This window comes from Cygnus olor, chromosome 4 (assembly GCF_009769625.2).
Source record: "Cygnus olor isolate bCygOlo1 chromosome 4, bCygOlo1.pri.v2, whole genome shotgun sequence".
NCBI classification, from domain to species: domain Eukaryota; kingdom Metazoa; phylum Chordata; class Aves; order Anseriformes; family Anatidae; genus Cygnus; species Cygnus olor.
The window spans coordinates 5,086,525-5,102,572 of record NC_049172.1 but is presented as its reverse complement, the minus strand read 5'-3'; the positions used below and the strand labels follow the sequence as shown (position 1 = coordinate 5,102,572).

Below are 16,048 nucleotides of genomic sequence, written 5' to 3'. Positions count from 1 at the left end.
TTGATGTCTGTTTTCCCTCACTGGGACTTGCCACATGAGTGTTGCCAAATTTATCACTTATTCTTGGAATGTCTCATTTGCATCACTTACTGCTCACATATGTGCCAGAATAACTAGATCAGGACTATCCCCACCAGCCTCTGCACTGCAGTCACCAGGTTTCCTGAGCAACTGACTTCCTTCCCTAAAGTGGAGGGACCAGAAAAATTCCTGAATATAACAACTAGTGAAATTCCTTTCCCTCACACTGTAATGAGGTTATACTAACTACTCCATAGTCAAGGTAAGAGTTTCCTTTAAACCATAATCCCAATACTAAATTCCTGTAACAGAGGGAAAGAAAAGCACCTTTCCATTTAAAATATCTGCTGTCTAGACCATACACAGAGGAAGATATTTATCGTGGAACAATCAGACAAACAATTTTGTAGTTATGAGACACTGAAAAATACTAAGTTTTGGAGTTTGGACATTTTTTCTTTTGTTTTTCCCTGTTTAGAAATTGCACTCCTTTCCTTACTCCTCTTTTTGCCCCCTCTCTCCTACTCAAAGGACAAAGAATTCCAGAGATTAAAAACTTCCTTTGCAAACCAGCCCTCAATGAACACAAAGGTCTATTTTCAAAAAAATAATAAAAATAATAATCAATGGGGATGTGTGACATGATTGGCACAGGGGTCAAGAGCTTCCCTGACATATTTGACAAATATTAAAGACTTTGCCATGCCTTATGTGAATTTTTATTATTTGTGTTTTACCTGCCCACATTTAACCTTCAAGAACATGTTTGCTTACATGGATAGTAGCACGTTGCTTCTGTACAGCTGCTGGTCAACTCCTGTGCCACTTAAATCATGGTAGCTATTTACGTACTCAGCATCTTTGAAAAAATATTTCTGCTTATATACTTGGGGCCTAACTTCAGGCATGTGACCTGTTAACTTTTCATTCTGGAAGTAAATTAGAACACATAACCAGCCACTCAACTTGTAAACACGCCACGTGTTTCTTTAACTATACACCCCCAGAAGTGATGTTACTGCCCTACAGACCTGTTTGCTTCTTCTGGGCTATCCAGTGCTATGCGATCTATAGCACTAAGGGGACCAATGACAAGTTTCTGACAATCATCGGTCACCATTTTTCCTCTAATTACAACAAACCAAAACTATCAGGAGAGAAAGGTGCAAACTTAAAATGCCTTCACAGTCCATTGCCTCTCTTAAAATAAATGTGCAACATAAAGTACCACATTGTACATTCCAAAAATAACCTCCTTGCCCTTCTATTTCTGCCCTGCCTCAGGCTATTGACAAGAAGCCTCATAAACCACCACTCAACAGCAGCATCTGGCAATTTTTAAAGTTCAGTAATAAAAACAAGAAAGGGTTGATCAATTTACTTGACACTTAAAAATAAATCTAATCCAGCCAGGGATTAACAACAGGATTTTTACACCAAATAACTTTGCCAGCAAAAGCTATACAGGAATAAAGACTGACAATCAGATTTCTAATGAACTCCTGGTCCTACTTCCTGTTATAGAGAAAATACCGTATCTAAATAACAGTGTTTTCCTTGAGTGTTGTGGAATAAAAAAGGGTTTCTCTGACCACAGAATCACAGAATTGATTAGTGGTTGCTTTAGGGACCCCAGGTTCTGACCACATGCAAACTATTTTAGGGTGTTTTTTAGGCACAAGTTTTCCCAAAAACCTCTAAGCCTCATTAGCTAAGCATGAAACATGGTACTCACAGAAGTTGCAAGCCCCACAGGTCATGCCAACAAATCTTAAAAACTTATGTGAGGCCCCCGGTACTTCTTTTTTTCATGCTGGTTACAAACTGGTAAGCTCCTGAGAACTAAATGTGGTGCCTCGTAGGAGCTGTCAGTCTCCAGCGAACTTCAGATGCAATACAGGTCTCACTACACCTAGAAGTGCACATTATTCAGTTAGTTTTGCCCTTTCAGTAAAGGTAAAGGCACTTCTTAAATAGAAGTGCTTATGTAAAACAGAATTAAAGCTGGGGATATATTGTTCTTTAAAATGCAAGCCCTTGAAATGCCAAAAAAAAATGGAAATTTGTAGTTAACCTCCTCATCTCTGATCCAGTACCTTCACTGTTACTCATTTCAAACCCTTTATGCCAACTATTTTGGCTACAAAGACAAGATGACTCTGCCCCAGCATCTTCTTTCCACACCGGTCAGCAGACTACCTTCCTTCAGTGCCTTCAAGGTTGAAAAGAGCAAAATATCTGAAGGCAGACCTGCTCCAGTGGAACTGGTATGTGTGGGAACAGATTAGCTTGACATTGGAGCCTCAGTTTGAAGACGCAGGTTTCTGTTGAACTTCCTGAACTGCAGGCATAAAGTATTTCCAAAGAGACGAAGAGTAAATTTCTGCTCAAATTGCTTGGTGCAGTGGGTCTGGCTGGGATGGAGTTAATTTTCTTCATAAAGGCTTGTATGATCCTGTTTTAGATTTGTGACCAAAACAATGCTGATAACACACCCAAGCTTTAGCTGTTGCTGCAGGGCCTTCCCTGCTTCTCCCTCTGCCCTTCAATGAACAGACTTGGGGCGCACAGAAGAGGTTGGGAGGGGACACGAGCAGGCAGATCACCTGAACTAACCAAAGAGATACTCAAGGCCGAATAATGTCATGACATCTTCTGCTTGGGAACTGGCTGGGCATTGGTCTACCCATGGGAAGTGGTGAGTGACAGCTTTGTATCAATTCTTTTGTTTTCCTTCTTTTTTTCTTCACTTCTTTGCTTGTTAAGCAATGTGTATTGTGACCCCAAGTTTTCTTGCTTTTCCTCTTCTTTTCCTCTTCCCCTCTCCCTCTGGTGCTGGGGGGCCATTGGTAGAAGTGAGCAAGTGGCTGTGTAGTGCTTAGCTGCCTACTGGGGTTAACCCACAACACTTGGATATCTTGATCTACATGCCAAGACATTTCAGAGCCAATAAGAAAAAGCATGCCAGAGTTCAACTGAAATGAAACCCAGCTACATTACTTGTGTAGCTTTTGCATTTCTCTCTGGCTGTCTTTGCTGCTGATTGCTACCATTTGGTTGCAGTTGCCTTGGGCAGTGGTCCATCCAGTTCAAAATTAAATCTAGCAGTGGCCAAAAAACTTAGGAGACTTCTTCTGTACTGGGGTCCCCAGCCTGTTTTGAGAGATCCAATAGGCTCAGATTAGCATCTGTGCTTTTTACTGCTATCCAAACCAGAACAAACCTCTGAATATTTTGAGATTCACACATCACCACTATACTATTATTTCCTAGACACTCAGCGTTGCCAGTATAAATTAAACAAGCTTTGTAACCTACAGTTATGGCTACCCATGAAATACAACATGAAGTGCAATGCAGAGAGCACAGCTGCACTCACTTTAGTTGCACAGGTCTACACAGTTTTGACAGATTTGATGAACTCTAATTACATTGAAATACCCTTCTGTCTTTCATGGTCAGAAATCTTCCCCTCATGTGCATTTGTCTCTGTAACACTCTGCACCTAGGGGACGCAAGGAGGATGACAGCCTCACCTTTTAACTCTCTGTCTGTCCCAAGGGCTGAACAACGGCTCATATCACATTGCAAGAGGCAGTTTTATGGAGACAGGGTGACCCCTTGGCCCAGTAGTAACATACCATTTACCTCAGGTTTCTCAGCTATAAACTTTGAATGCCAAAAAAAAAAAAAAAATTCATTTTCCATTATTTTCCCACACTGAGAACAACACCCTGGTTGACATGTGGGATGTGATACTGCATGGCTTCAGCAAGGAATGTTAACGCACAAACACAAAGTAGAATGTGATGAGTAAGACATGGATCTCAGGGAAGCCTGATTTGGCAGGGGGAAAGCACAAATGAATAGCCACCAAGTTACTCTTGCCTCAAAACCAGAACAAGGCCCCAGAAGGGAGTACAGATGTTAATCAAGTCACTAACCCCATTATGCAGTCTTCCATGTCCTACCAGCTAGAAGACAAAAGGGTTTCAGCTCGAAAGCCCATCCACATCAGAACATTTTGGCTTAAAGCATGGCAGTCTGGTCATCACCCAAATGCACTTAAATTGTCCTTCCACCAACTTCTCTCTTGTATACGGGGTCAAGGTTCACCTGGCACCAGCAGAGGTGATAGGTTGTCCTGTTCCCTGCTTTGACGGAGAAGTCCCTGGAGCGATGCAGCTACCAAGACTGGGAGCCATGCACGTGCATTTGGGTTGGAGGCCACTCGTAAGCTTGTCCTCACAGTACAGGCAGATAGAAAACAGCTAATACATGACATGGACTGAAGAACACTTTAGAAGTAAACCAGCAGTTTAAAAGGGATGGTAGGGATGGTCTCTTGGGATCAGGGCTTTTTTTTGGATGTGTTTGCTTTTTTATAAATGGCACTTCATATATGGAAAGCAATAAATTCCTACTCCTGTATTAAGTTAAATGGTCTAGGTCTGTTGACTTCAAAACAGCAGAGTCAGTTTACACTGACCAAGAATTACATAAATCTGTTTTGATTAAAACCATAATAGTTTGAGATACAGACTTCCTCCTTTTTCCTCTGATATTGTTCTAATTGCTCACCACTTGCACTTAAAGTGTTACCGACCAGAGGTTTGTTACTCTCTTTCAGTTTCCAACCAACATGATAAAAATGACTGGAGCTTAGGAAAGTATTTTTACAGTAAGTAAATGCAATAGGCTCTGAAAGGCTCTAAAAAAAAGCCTTTATAAAAGTGAGGTAGATATTTCTTTATCATTGAAGTACTCATGGCTCAGAAGTTGACATATATTTTTATGCTTATTGGATCAGACATTGAGGCTTTTGGTAAAGAAAGTGGAAGGAGATTGTGGGAAAGAATGTCATAACTGCAGGTGCAACAACACATTTTACCTTCCCTAAAGTTGGTGATTATGATCGGTTTGACTCTGAGGTGTTGAATGTACCGTAAAAGTGGACTGAAAGCAAATGAGACTGGTTTAGACCTTAAAATAAATAAATAAAATTTAGGAAGGCCATAAAAAATAAACAATTACAGATTTAACCTTATTGTGAAAGGAATGTAATACAACTATTGCTATCCCACAATAACTTTATGCAGATTTTACAAACACTTCCTTTCCAAGTCATCAACTTGCATTAAGTCTTCAGTAAAATTAAAAACACAATGAATAAAGACAAATATTTGGAGGTGTTTGCATATTACATGGAGCTACCCATTATCAGCTTCTGAGAAAATAGAATTTCTAGTTGATTTCATCCTGTGAAAGCAAAATTCAATATTTAGGCTTAGCATAATTTTTCTCAGTTTCTCAGATAAGCAATGATAATAATATTAAAGCTTACTTTTATTTTCTTTTTCTCCTCCAAAAGAAGTGAAAGCACTACATTAGTCTCCCCTGAACTCTGTGGCTGGTGAAAAACCCTGAGATGTCTCTAAAACTTCATTTCTAACAATTGGTGTATCAATAGTACTTTTGTGATTGTAATAAATTACTTTGCCTGAAACAGCTTTAATAAGAATGGACATCCTTCCAATTTTATTGTGGTTTGTATAGGGAAAAAAACTCCCTCGTTCTATACAATTTTATTTTATTTTATTTTTTTTTAAATAATGAAGAAACACAATCTTCACAAGACAGAAGTCTTAGGAGAATGTCCAAGTAAAACTGGGAACATATATATTTTTCAGGGGTATTTATAGATACAAATTAATCTGCACCACGTGAGTTAGCAGTACATTCTGCATGATCTGTGTCTAATTTAAAATATAAAATCACAAGTACTCCAACTCAGATTTTTACCATAGCATTGAATGCAGTGTCCTGCTCAGCTAGTCAGAAACAAAAAAGAAGCAAATAACAGTGACTTACTAATTATTTCTAGTATATCACTGGTAGCAGGCTTTAAAAAAAGACACAATCAAATTCATTCCTGTTTTAGAAGGTGGTTGTTCATCTTGAATCTCCTTCACCAAAAGATTTTTCAGCCTTCCCATTTCTGGAAGAAATACTCATTAGCATCAATAGCTTTTTCCAAATGAGCACATACATTAAAAAAAAAAATCTAAGAAATATACTTTCCCTTCACAGAATGCAGGAAAAAGAGATGAACTGGGTGACAGAGCAGTGGAACAGTTTGCCCAGAGAGGTTGTGGAGTCTCCTTCTCTGGCGATATTCAAAACCCGCCTGGATGCCATCCTGTGCAATGTGATCTAGGTGATCCTGCAAGGCAGGGAGTTGGACTGGATGATTTCAGAGGTCCCTTCCAACCTTGCCCATTCTGTGATTCTCTGAAATGTTTTCAATTTTCATGTCTTCAGAGTGCAAGCAGTCTGTAAGGGACATGAAGCAGGCTTGACTGTCTGAAAATGGGAAGATAATTCAGATTTTTCTATATGTCTCACACTGGAAATTTGCAGAATCTTAAGGCATCCAAAACAACTAGTCACTTTGGAAAATCACAATCTTTCACATCGAGTCCCTCCAGAATAAAAAGAGTAACAGACAGTACAAATGCAATTAAACTGAGACATCATGGTTGTCCTTTTCAAGGTGCAACCATACCATCCCAGTTCTTTAGAGGGATTTTTATTTATTTATTTATTTTTAAATAAGGAAGGGTGCAATGAATTTTTTTCATGATTGGGTTACAACAACCTGACAAACACTGCACGGCGGCTGCCTAAACAGGTGTTTATCTACATTATAATGATATAGAAAAATACATTGTCCCTCTATGTTCTAGGAGACATAGCAGACTCACCCACAGGAAGAAAATAAAAGTAATTTTTTGGCCTTTGAATCTTTTTGGATGTTTACTTAACACTGATTCTACTATTTAGCTATATACATATATCTGTTTTATTTTTGCCAGAACATTTAAAAAACAGATGGCCATAAAGAATGCTACACCCTGTTTAACCATTATATTTCAAAAATAAACTACAACGTTTAGAGGAACAGCAACAAAGTCAATGCTTATTTAATAGTTTCATTTGGGATTTGAAGTAATAAAAGTCATGGTGATGTCTCTAGTAACATACTGGCTAAACTAAATATCAAGCAACAAAAAAACGCCTGAACAGAGGCACGTTTGGTCCTACCATTCACTGTTGGAAAGCTGTTTCATTGCTGGGGAAATGGCTCCCAGGATCTTCTTGTCTTTTATTTAAAATAAGGGACCTACACTATGGAGTTCATCTTCTCTGCTAGAGCCACTCCTTTTTGTGCAAATAAACATCAATTTATCAAACCAACTCTGCAGCCAAGAGTTATAAAGCAACCTTTGGGAAGTCCAAACTGCAAAGTACATCATCCCTCTATTGCAGAAGGTGGTGTATTTGTCTGTTCTCTATCATGACACTCTTTAAGAGTCTTTTTTTTAGTCCTCATCCCTTCGGTCTTCGCCCAATGCTGAATGAACAAAAGTTCCAAAATCTCAAAATTTTATGCCAAACAGAATTCTAGCCAGATCTAATGAAGCCACATCTGGAGAAGATAATTAAATTATGTGACTATTAAATTAAAGCAGGAGATACAGCAGAACGGAAGCCTGTGGTACATGATGGTTCACTTGGTAGTTGCACCAGAAAGCTGCTGGTGAGGAAGGAGGGACAGGCTGTTGAAGTTCTGCCAGAGGTACCAGTTTTGAAAGGCTCTGAATGACTGATCTTGTCTATGTCTGGCCTCAAATGTGGAAATGTGAACCTGAATAAGTGAGCAGGCTCACAGGCTAAATTGGCATTGATTTCAGCCAGGATCTAGGTGCAAATTTTTACCCTCAAACCTTATCTTTTTATGGGATCTGCTGTCATTAATTTCCTTTTTTTTTTTTTTTTTTTTCTTTTTTTGCCACTTCAGGACAGTTACATTTATTTTCAGATTTTGCACATTTTCATCTTTCTTCAACTCTCTCTCTTACAGTTATATCCTTTCTTGTCATGTTACTCCCATCTTCCCGAGCTACACATTACATCTGCTACATTGAACTTAACCTAAGAACATTCTATTTTAAGCACCTTCCTCCAGTCCAAACCTCAGCAAACAAGAATCTGAGCACAGACACACAAGATCTGAGTGCAGTGATCCTAAGGAATAGTTTTCTGGAATTGCAAGGCCAAACAATAAAGAGGAAGAAAGCAATATAATGAGATGATAAGGGAGTAAGATCTAGCAGAAGAAAAAGAAAACGAAACAAATCTACTAGTATCTGATCTTATCTTCAGTAATATATTGGACAAAATTGCCAAGGGTGACAGTTTAGTGAACATGAAGTAGTTTTTCACACATTTCTGAGCAGTTGAAAACTTATTTAGTTAAACATTTTGTTGAGTCCTCAGTTAAACCTCACGTTCATATTTTAGCATTTAACTTGGAAATATATATAATTTAGGATGGAATAAACCAAGCAATTTAATATGCAGAAAATCAAAGTAATAGGTCTTAAGACTATCTACTCATATTTCCCAGCATTTTGCGATAGATACTTACAAAGTCATAAAAACATCAAAACAGAAATTTAGAAGCAAGAACAGAAAACTGAAACATCTTCAAGCGAGATTCAAAAACTGAAGTCAAACAGAAGGCAACTACAGTTGAATATTTTCTAGCAAAAGAATATTGCTTGTTAAACTATTGAACCATTGTAACCAAGGTTTCTGGAAGCAAAATTGTAAGGTTAATCTGTAAAGGATAATTTTTGCCATAGCTGAAGAACAAAAGAAAATAGTGCAGTTTTTCCAAGATGGATATAAAGAAATTATCAGCGATTTAGATTGCTGTGTTTCTATCAGCCAGTGCTTCAGAAAGCAAGGAAAATGTGAAGCAACCATTAAGTACTAAAACGAAAAGAGATTTCTTACAAGAGTCCTTTGATAGATGCTGAGATAATATATTTTTTAATTAATCTTGAAACATTTGTAAATGGAAAAAGGAAAAAGAAAAAAGAAAAAAGAAAAAAAAAAGAAAAGAGAAAAGAGAAAAGAGAAAAGAGAAAAGAGAAAAGAGAAAAGAGAAAAGAGAAAAGAGAAAAGAGAAAAGAGAAAAGAGAAAAGAGAAAAGAGAAAAGAGAAAAGAGAAAAGAGAAAAGAGAAAAGAGAAAAGAGAAAAAGAGAAAAGGAAAAAGAGAAAAGGAAAAAGAAAAAAAGAAAAAAACATCATTCTCTGTTGAGTGTACCAAATACAACAAGGTATCATCAGGCCAGAAGCTTGACAACACTCCTGGACATAATAAAGAAGAATTTTATGTGGATTTAACTTAATACAGAGCTAGAGTAGTCTGCTGTCTTTCCTAATTTCCAGATGCACACATATTTCGCAATGTCTCTCAGACTCCTCAACAGTGCATTTAAGCCCTTTGACAATGCACTTAATTTCCTCTTAGTCTGTCTTTGCAGACTCAGTCATTAGACTCCTGTGTACAGTTGATAACTACTGAAACTAATAATTTATGAACATAAATGCCAGTTGATACTGTTTTATAAAAGAATAGTCTTATCAAAGACACCTGACTTCATTCACAAGGGTTTTTAGAGAGAAAGTAACTGTGCAGATGTAACAGATACAGACTTTTACAAGACCTCTGACTTCATTCCATATCACATTCAGTTTAAATCATGAACACCATGATATACCATTTTCTATACCATCCAGAAGTCATTAATGATAATTACAGTAGATATAGTGAAATATTGAGATAACAAGGAAGACAGGTTTGTAAAATAAACTGATCTGAATTTCCTAGCTGTCTGCAGGTTTTCAAACAGTATTCATTTCAATTCTGTGAAATACAAAGCAAAGTATTTGGGAACACAACATGGAGGCCACACCTACAAAATGAGGGCCAACAACAAGGAGCCAGAGCAACCAACAACAAACAACTTCCCAGGGATATGTTGTGACTTAAGACACTGCCATGCCTTTCAAATATAAAACAAGAGAACGATGAGTGGGAGAAAAGAAAGGATCTCATCTTTGTATTTAACAAAGCACAAGGGAACACGTCATCCAGTTCTGGCATCTGTGTTTTCTTTATTTTTTTTCAAAATTTTTCAAAATTGCGCAACTGAAAGCAATATTTTTTCTTCCTTGTCAAAAATCAAATGCAGCTAAAGAGATATATCACGATTTATGCCCAATTGTAGTGCATCATACAGTATTTCTAGCCACTGTCCCCCGAGATATCACTCCATCCCACTTTAAGCTCTTTTCAATCTAAGTTTGAAAGCTGCTATGTGAATGACTCACTGACCTTCAATCCTCCCCATCTTTGTTCCTGAGGTTTATGTTTTATCTCATGTTTAATCGTTGCAAAACAGTAAGGGATTATACAGGGGACAGCTCGCATACACAGGTATATAGGCATACAACTACATATACTCACGACGTAACACAAAGTGCCAGAAGACAAAGTTCAAGAAATGCCCATCAAGTTTGATCAGGAAAGAAAAAAGCTGTTTGTACAAATCCATGTTAAGGCACTTAATTAAAAGGCTCTATTTTCAAATCCACTGGGTAAAGTTAAATTAAAATTAAACCTCTGAATTAGACGCCTGAATCTTATCATAGAGACCCTGATTATTATCCAAGGCAATAAAATTATTAAACTTTCTGACCTACTTTATGAAAAGAAAATACAATTTGTCACTATAAACTTCATAAACAGCATTACCAACAACTGCTTCAACTCATTCACTACACAAGTGTGGGTTTCCAGACCTGTTTTTCTTCTCTACACATAGAACAACTAATTCCTTAGTCACTAACTAATCTAAACTTGAATTAGACTAAAACCTTACTAATAGAAGAGCAAGAAGTAAGACCTGCTGAAAAAGATAAAATGTATAATGTTATTGGTCACATTTGAGAAATGGCCACTGCCTCTGCAAACTTCTCTACCTGAACTACATCTGCTGAACATGGCTGTTGAAATATGGGTTGCAAGGGAACAGAGACCAAGATGAAATAAAGGATACTTCTGTCAAACAAACCACCTAAAAATTCTCTCACATTATCCTGTAGTTTGAAGGTTCGCACTTTTTCTACAAGCAGATATCAGCGAGCTCTTCTCAAAGGTAAGATCTCCTGAGAAACACTCATGACAGAGATAACGACTAAGAGGTATGACATAACTGCCACACATAGAATATCTCTTCTGCTATCCACCAGCTGCTTCTATTTTCATAATCTAGAATCTGAAACAAGATAATAATTCACAATGATTACTTCTCATCCATTCTGCCAACAGTGGCTGCAATGAAAGGGAAGGGGACCAATCGCATTACTTCCAACCTCTGTGCAAAAGACTAATGTAGACAAAGAAGAAAAAACAATTACACTACTCTGAAAAATGTTGCTTTGTAATTTTCTACAAAGGCAAATAAGAGAGAAATAAATGCATATGCTAGCTACACAACACATGATCTCCTTTGCGGTGTATTACAGAAAACACGTCCCAGCGGCATACTGTTTGGACATATGGGTCACATTGATTTTTTGGCTGCTTATCATCAAATGCCAAATATGGGCATGCACAATAACATTTGCCTCTTTTATTCTTCATCTAATGAAAAACATTTCCTATAGGTATTTAAAACATAAGAATCTTAAGGAACACAAAAGCATTTTCTTTAATAAAACCATTTTTTTCCCTAAAAGATTTGACTTCTGACAAGAAGAGAGCAAAAGAAATAAGACCAGAAGCATCCATTCTGGTTAAAGATGTACCAACTAAAGAATGCTCTAATTAAGCAATGATAAAATGTCTGGGGGTTTTCTGGATTAATTTTTAGTCTCTAGAGGACTGATTTTCCAAAGTAAAATGGAAAAGGTTAGCAGGTCATGGATCATATGGACTGTTTGGCATAATTCTTTTACAATCTGTGACACAACTTCTGTTAGGATTTACCATTATATCAGTGCATTCAATCAGTTCTACTGGCAGTCCTACTTATTTTTCAGTTTTTCTGATATTCTTCACATTGAAGCCTGTTACATTTCAATTTCATACTCTGTGAACAGAAATATGTTAGTGTAATTTAGGTGGTCTTTCAAAGGATACAACCAGTGCTTTCAGTGTGTAAGACAGATTATAAAGATAATCAAATGAAATGGAAATAACATTGTTACTTGTGGTTTTCCTGCCTGAATGAAGAAAAGAAAGCAGGAGTGACTGCAGTCCAGCTTTCATTTCATATATGTTTCTTATTGTCAGTTCAGCTTCTGACACTTAAACCATATTATTCTTTTTACCATGCCTTCATACACAAAACAGGCAGTTCATGACAGTTTTCTACATATTATATTTACCAACATGGGTTCAGTAAATTTATTGCAATAAATGAGATACAAACAAGGATAATATCGCTATCATTGTGCAGAACTTCATAACGAAATGGTAACAATATATAAGACTTGCTTCTTGAAGTACGAGCCTTGAGCCCTCAAGCTAAAGGCTAAAGCCCTGGCAGCTTGTGATAGCTATGCAGTTGTAACCAAACCCAGTCATAGTTTCCTAGAATTTCAATCTCAAATCTCAGTAACGTTGTGCTTTTATGGACATAATAAAAGAGATTTAGTTATCCAAAAAAAAAAAAAAAGAGGAAGCTTTTCTTTGTTTAACAAACCTAATCTTCCAAACCTTTCTCAGGGCATTTAATAGGGGCCCAAGCAATTAAGTTTGGATCTTGAGTGCAGGAAGATCCTCTATTTTTGTTTAGAATCATTTGCGTTTTCTTTCCAACTGACCTTAGTCAAATTAAAATGACAAATTTTTATCCTTCAGATACCATCTGAGTTTTCTAAGGATCTGTGGAAGGCTAGACTCTTACGTTAATAGGACATACCTGGCTGGACATGAAAGCAGGGGGAAAATAAGTCAGCAAAAACAGTATTGCAGATTTGCATTAAGGACATTTATATCTGCCTTCTTCATGTGGTTTCCATTCAGCCCTTAAAATGTAATTCTGTATGGAAAAAAAAAAAAAAAAGTTGTGTTAAAAAGTTCTGCTGTTGCTAAACTAGGTCTCATTTGCATCTGCTGACAAAAGGTTTTATTAGCATAACAGTGGAAAGCCAATAAACCCAATAGCAGCAAAAGAGCAAACTGTCCTGACAACTTTATTTTTGTTAATGACAAACAGAAAGAACTGCACAATCATTGTCAAACAAACTCTGGGGCTGATCCAACACAGTCTGATGTCTACTTTTCAGTTTTTGACCTCAGGAAGATCATTACTGGGTTCTGAGTTTGTAGCACTGGCACGTAATACAATTCCAAAATACACTACCAGGTTAGTTGCCAGCAACCTACATATAGTAAACCCATTTTTGTACTTAATTCTGTACTCCGTTTGTCTTCAAATTATTCTTTCATTTTTCCCATTTTTTTTTCAAAATACTTAAAAACATTGCAATGAAATTCATAATCATTCCCAGTTCCCTTTTTGCTTTGCTTCAAATATATATGCTTCCTGAAATATTCTTAGAGGACAACCTGACTAGACAGACATTACAAAAGCTTGGTATTATACGTGAAGTTTTCATGTAAGTTTTTTCAAAAACTCTGGGAGAAATGTCATCCAATGCTCATTCTCTCTCACTCCTCTTCAAGAAAAGTTTCACTTTTTTCACTATGGAAGATTCTATATCCTCATTTCTATTTTCTTGCTTGCTTTTACCTCTTTGTTTCATGTGAACTTTAATGCAGACTAAGAAAAGTGTAGTCTTTGGAAATTTGCCAATACTATCCTTTAAACTTCTCTCCCTCCTTCGTACAGATATGCAGATATAGGAAATTTATGACTGGTAGAAAGTAAGAGCAGACCAGGTCACATCAACAGACCCTTGAGGCCAGTATCCTTTCTCCAAAAGCGGCCAAATGCATGTTAATCTCAGGCAGATAACAGCCAACCTGTATGACATCCTAATCAAGTCTCTACCGCTGTAAACAGAATTCCTCAAGGAACCAGAAGAACAAAACAAAAGAAAAAAAAATCCACAACTACAGAAAGTATCACAGTGGATAAGAATATTTTATACCCCAATTTTATATTTAATAATCTACATGTCTTTTTACTTGCTAACAACAATAAAGAAAAACATTGAAGACTATATTAATCTGGGTCATGTTCTGAACCCCACTAACAATAGAAAAATCACTTTTAAAATTCCTAACAAAGTTGTAAATTACAAAATAAAATACAGAGGGGTGGAGGAGTGTGGAACAGTACAGTTGGAGAAAATGTAATTCATAACACCAATAGTCAACTGGAAGAAGAATGTATTGTCAAAAAGAGTTGATGTTATTACATATCTATATTGCAACAGTGCCTGGAAGACCTGCTTGAGATCATGGCCCTACTGCATTAGGCAGTGCATAGAACACAACAAAAGAAATTTAAAATGAACAAACAAATATCAACATCAACAGTAAAAAACAGCTAGAGTCCAGTCCCCAAAGGCTTCCCTGACAACAAACCAGAAAAACATGACTTAAAGTTACATCATGTCATAGACCAACGAGGTGGTCCTCTGCTGTTAATTACATAGAAAGTCACAGCTGTTAACAATGCCCTCTTATTCCATGTCCTTCACAGTTATAAGTTGACAATAATATCATGAAATGAGAAAGAAATTCAAATTTGAGAATGAACAATAACTTGGGGAGAATTTACATCGAAAAATTGAGAGTGCTAAATATTAAAGGCATTTTAATATTTAATTAAAACAAATGCAAAAGTCTTTTCAAACATGCACAGTTAAAACTTGGGAATTTGGGAAATCTGAACTGAAAATATCAGAGGTACTTTTGAAAGGTAGTGAATAAACAATTAAGTATAATTAACATGAATAAAATGTTATCCTCAAGTGCAAAACTCTATGGTATTAACATACCAATGTACACTATTAATGTAGCAATTAGGTTGTTTTCTTCTTGCATAACAAGATCAAATACTTCATATCCAAGAATAGGAAATTATAACTGCTTCACCAAATATGTAGCATTTCCTCATATAACTTAATCACCGTAGGAAAAAAAAATCCTCAAATTGTTATAGAAATTGCTTCAATCTCAACTTACATGAATCAGAAATGAGGTTATGTTAATATAAGGTTGAATTTTTAAATGCATAATACAGATCCTTAAGAGTATATTTATGTGTATGAAAGCAGATAGCCAGAAACTTTGCTGATTAAGTTTAGGCAAATGACCTAAAGTTGTTTACACCTCCGGTAGTTTTGACTCCCTTTGCAAAGAGGTATTTTGGTTTTGGAGCTTTGCTGGTCATTTAGAAATAAGTTTAAAGGGAAATGTTTTGTATGTTACTGCTGTGGTAGTTTTCACCCCTTTTAAGCCAAGCCCTATTTTTTTCCGCCAAAATGTGCAATTACTTGATAACTACTGGAATCTGACAAACTTGTATCCTCAGTACTGACTTCCCAAGTGGCTATCACAAATAGACACTGGAGGGTAATTAAACTGACAAGACTGCAGCAAGTGGGAAGCTTGCTTATCTTGTACTTGTCAGCATGTATATAACACAGCTTTCCTCTCTGCCAGGAGCCCCCAGAGCTCTGCAAAATTGGAACCTCCTGCTTCAGCTGGTTGTCTGGCAATTTGTTCTCGTTCTATAGCTAAGCACTGGGTTTCTGACTGGAGATTATTTTAGATTATTACATATATTTAAAAGAAAAAAAAAACACAAACCGTTGACATTAATTCTTTTAAACATACAATTTTAGTGCAATGCTGGCTAGTTGAGAGTCTTTTACGCAGGTCCATTCCAACAAAAAGACTGCTATTCCTCCAATATTTTCTATCTGTTCTGGATGAAAAAATATTTAATTTTCCAAATCTCCAAGGATACAAAAACACACCAGTAAGGTACATCCACTCCTATAATCTTTCCCCAATAGTATGAATGATCCAAAAGAAGCTGCTGTGCTGCAAATTATTAAAACGAAAATCTTGTAGTTGGACCAACTGTAAAGTTAACAAAGATTGGGGGGAGAGATTTTTAAATAAAT

At 36.6% G+C, this 16,048-nt stretch overlaps 1 long non-coding RNA gene across 1 annotated transcript in view; it reads right to left on the bottom strand.

The window, feature by feature from the left end:
- Positions 1-16,048, bottom strand: part of LOC121069056 — a 50,764-nt gene that overhangs the window by 18,146 nt on the left and 16,570 nt on the right. Inside the window, exons 3-4 of the long non-coding RNA XR_005819221.1 lie at positions 12,865-12,984; positions 5,893-6,384 (exon numbers count right to left, since the gene is read on the bottom strand). This is a non-coding gene — a long non-coding RNA (uncharacterized LOC121069056). The remainder of the gene's footprint in view (positions 1-5,892; positions 6,385-12,864; positions 12,985-16,048) is intronic.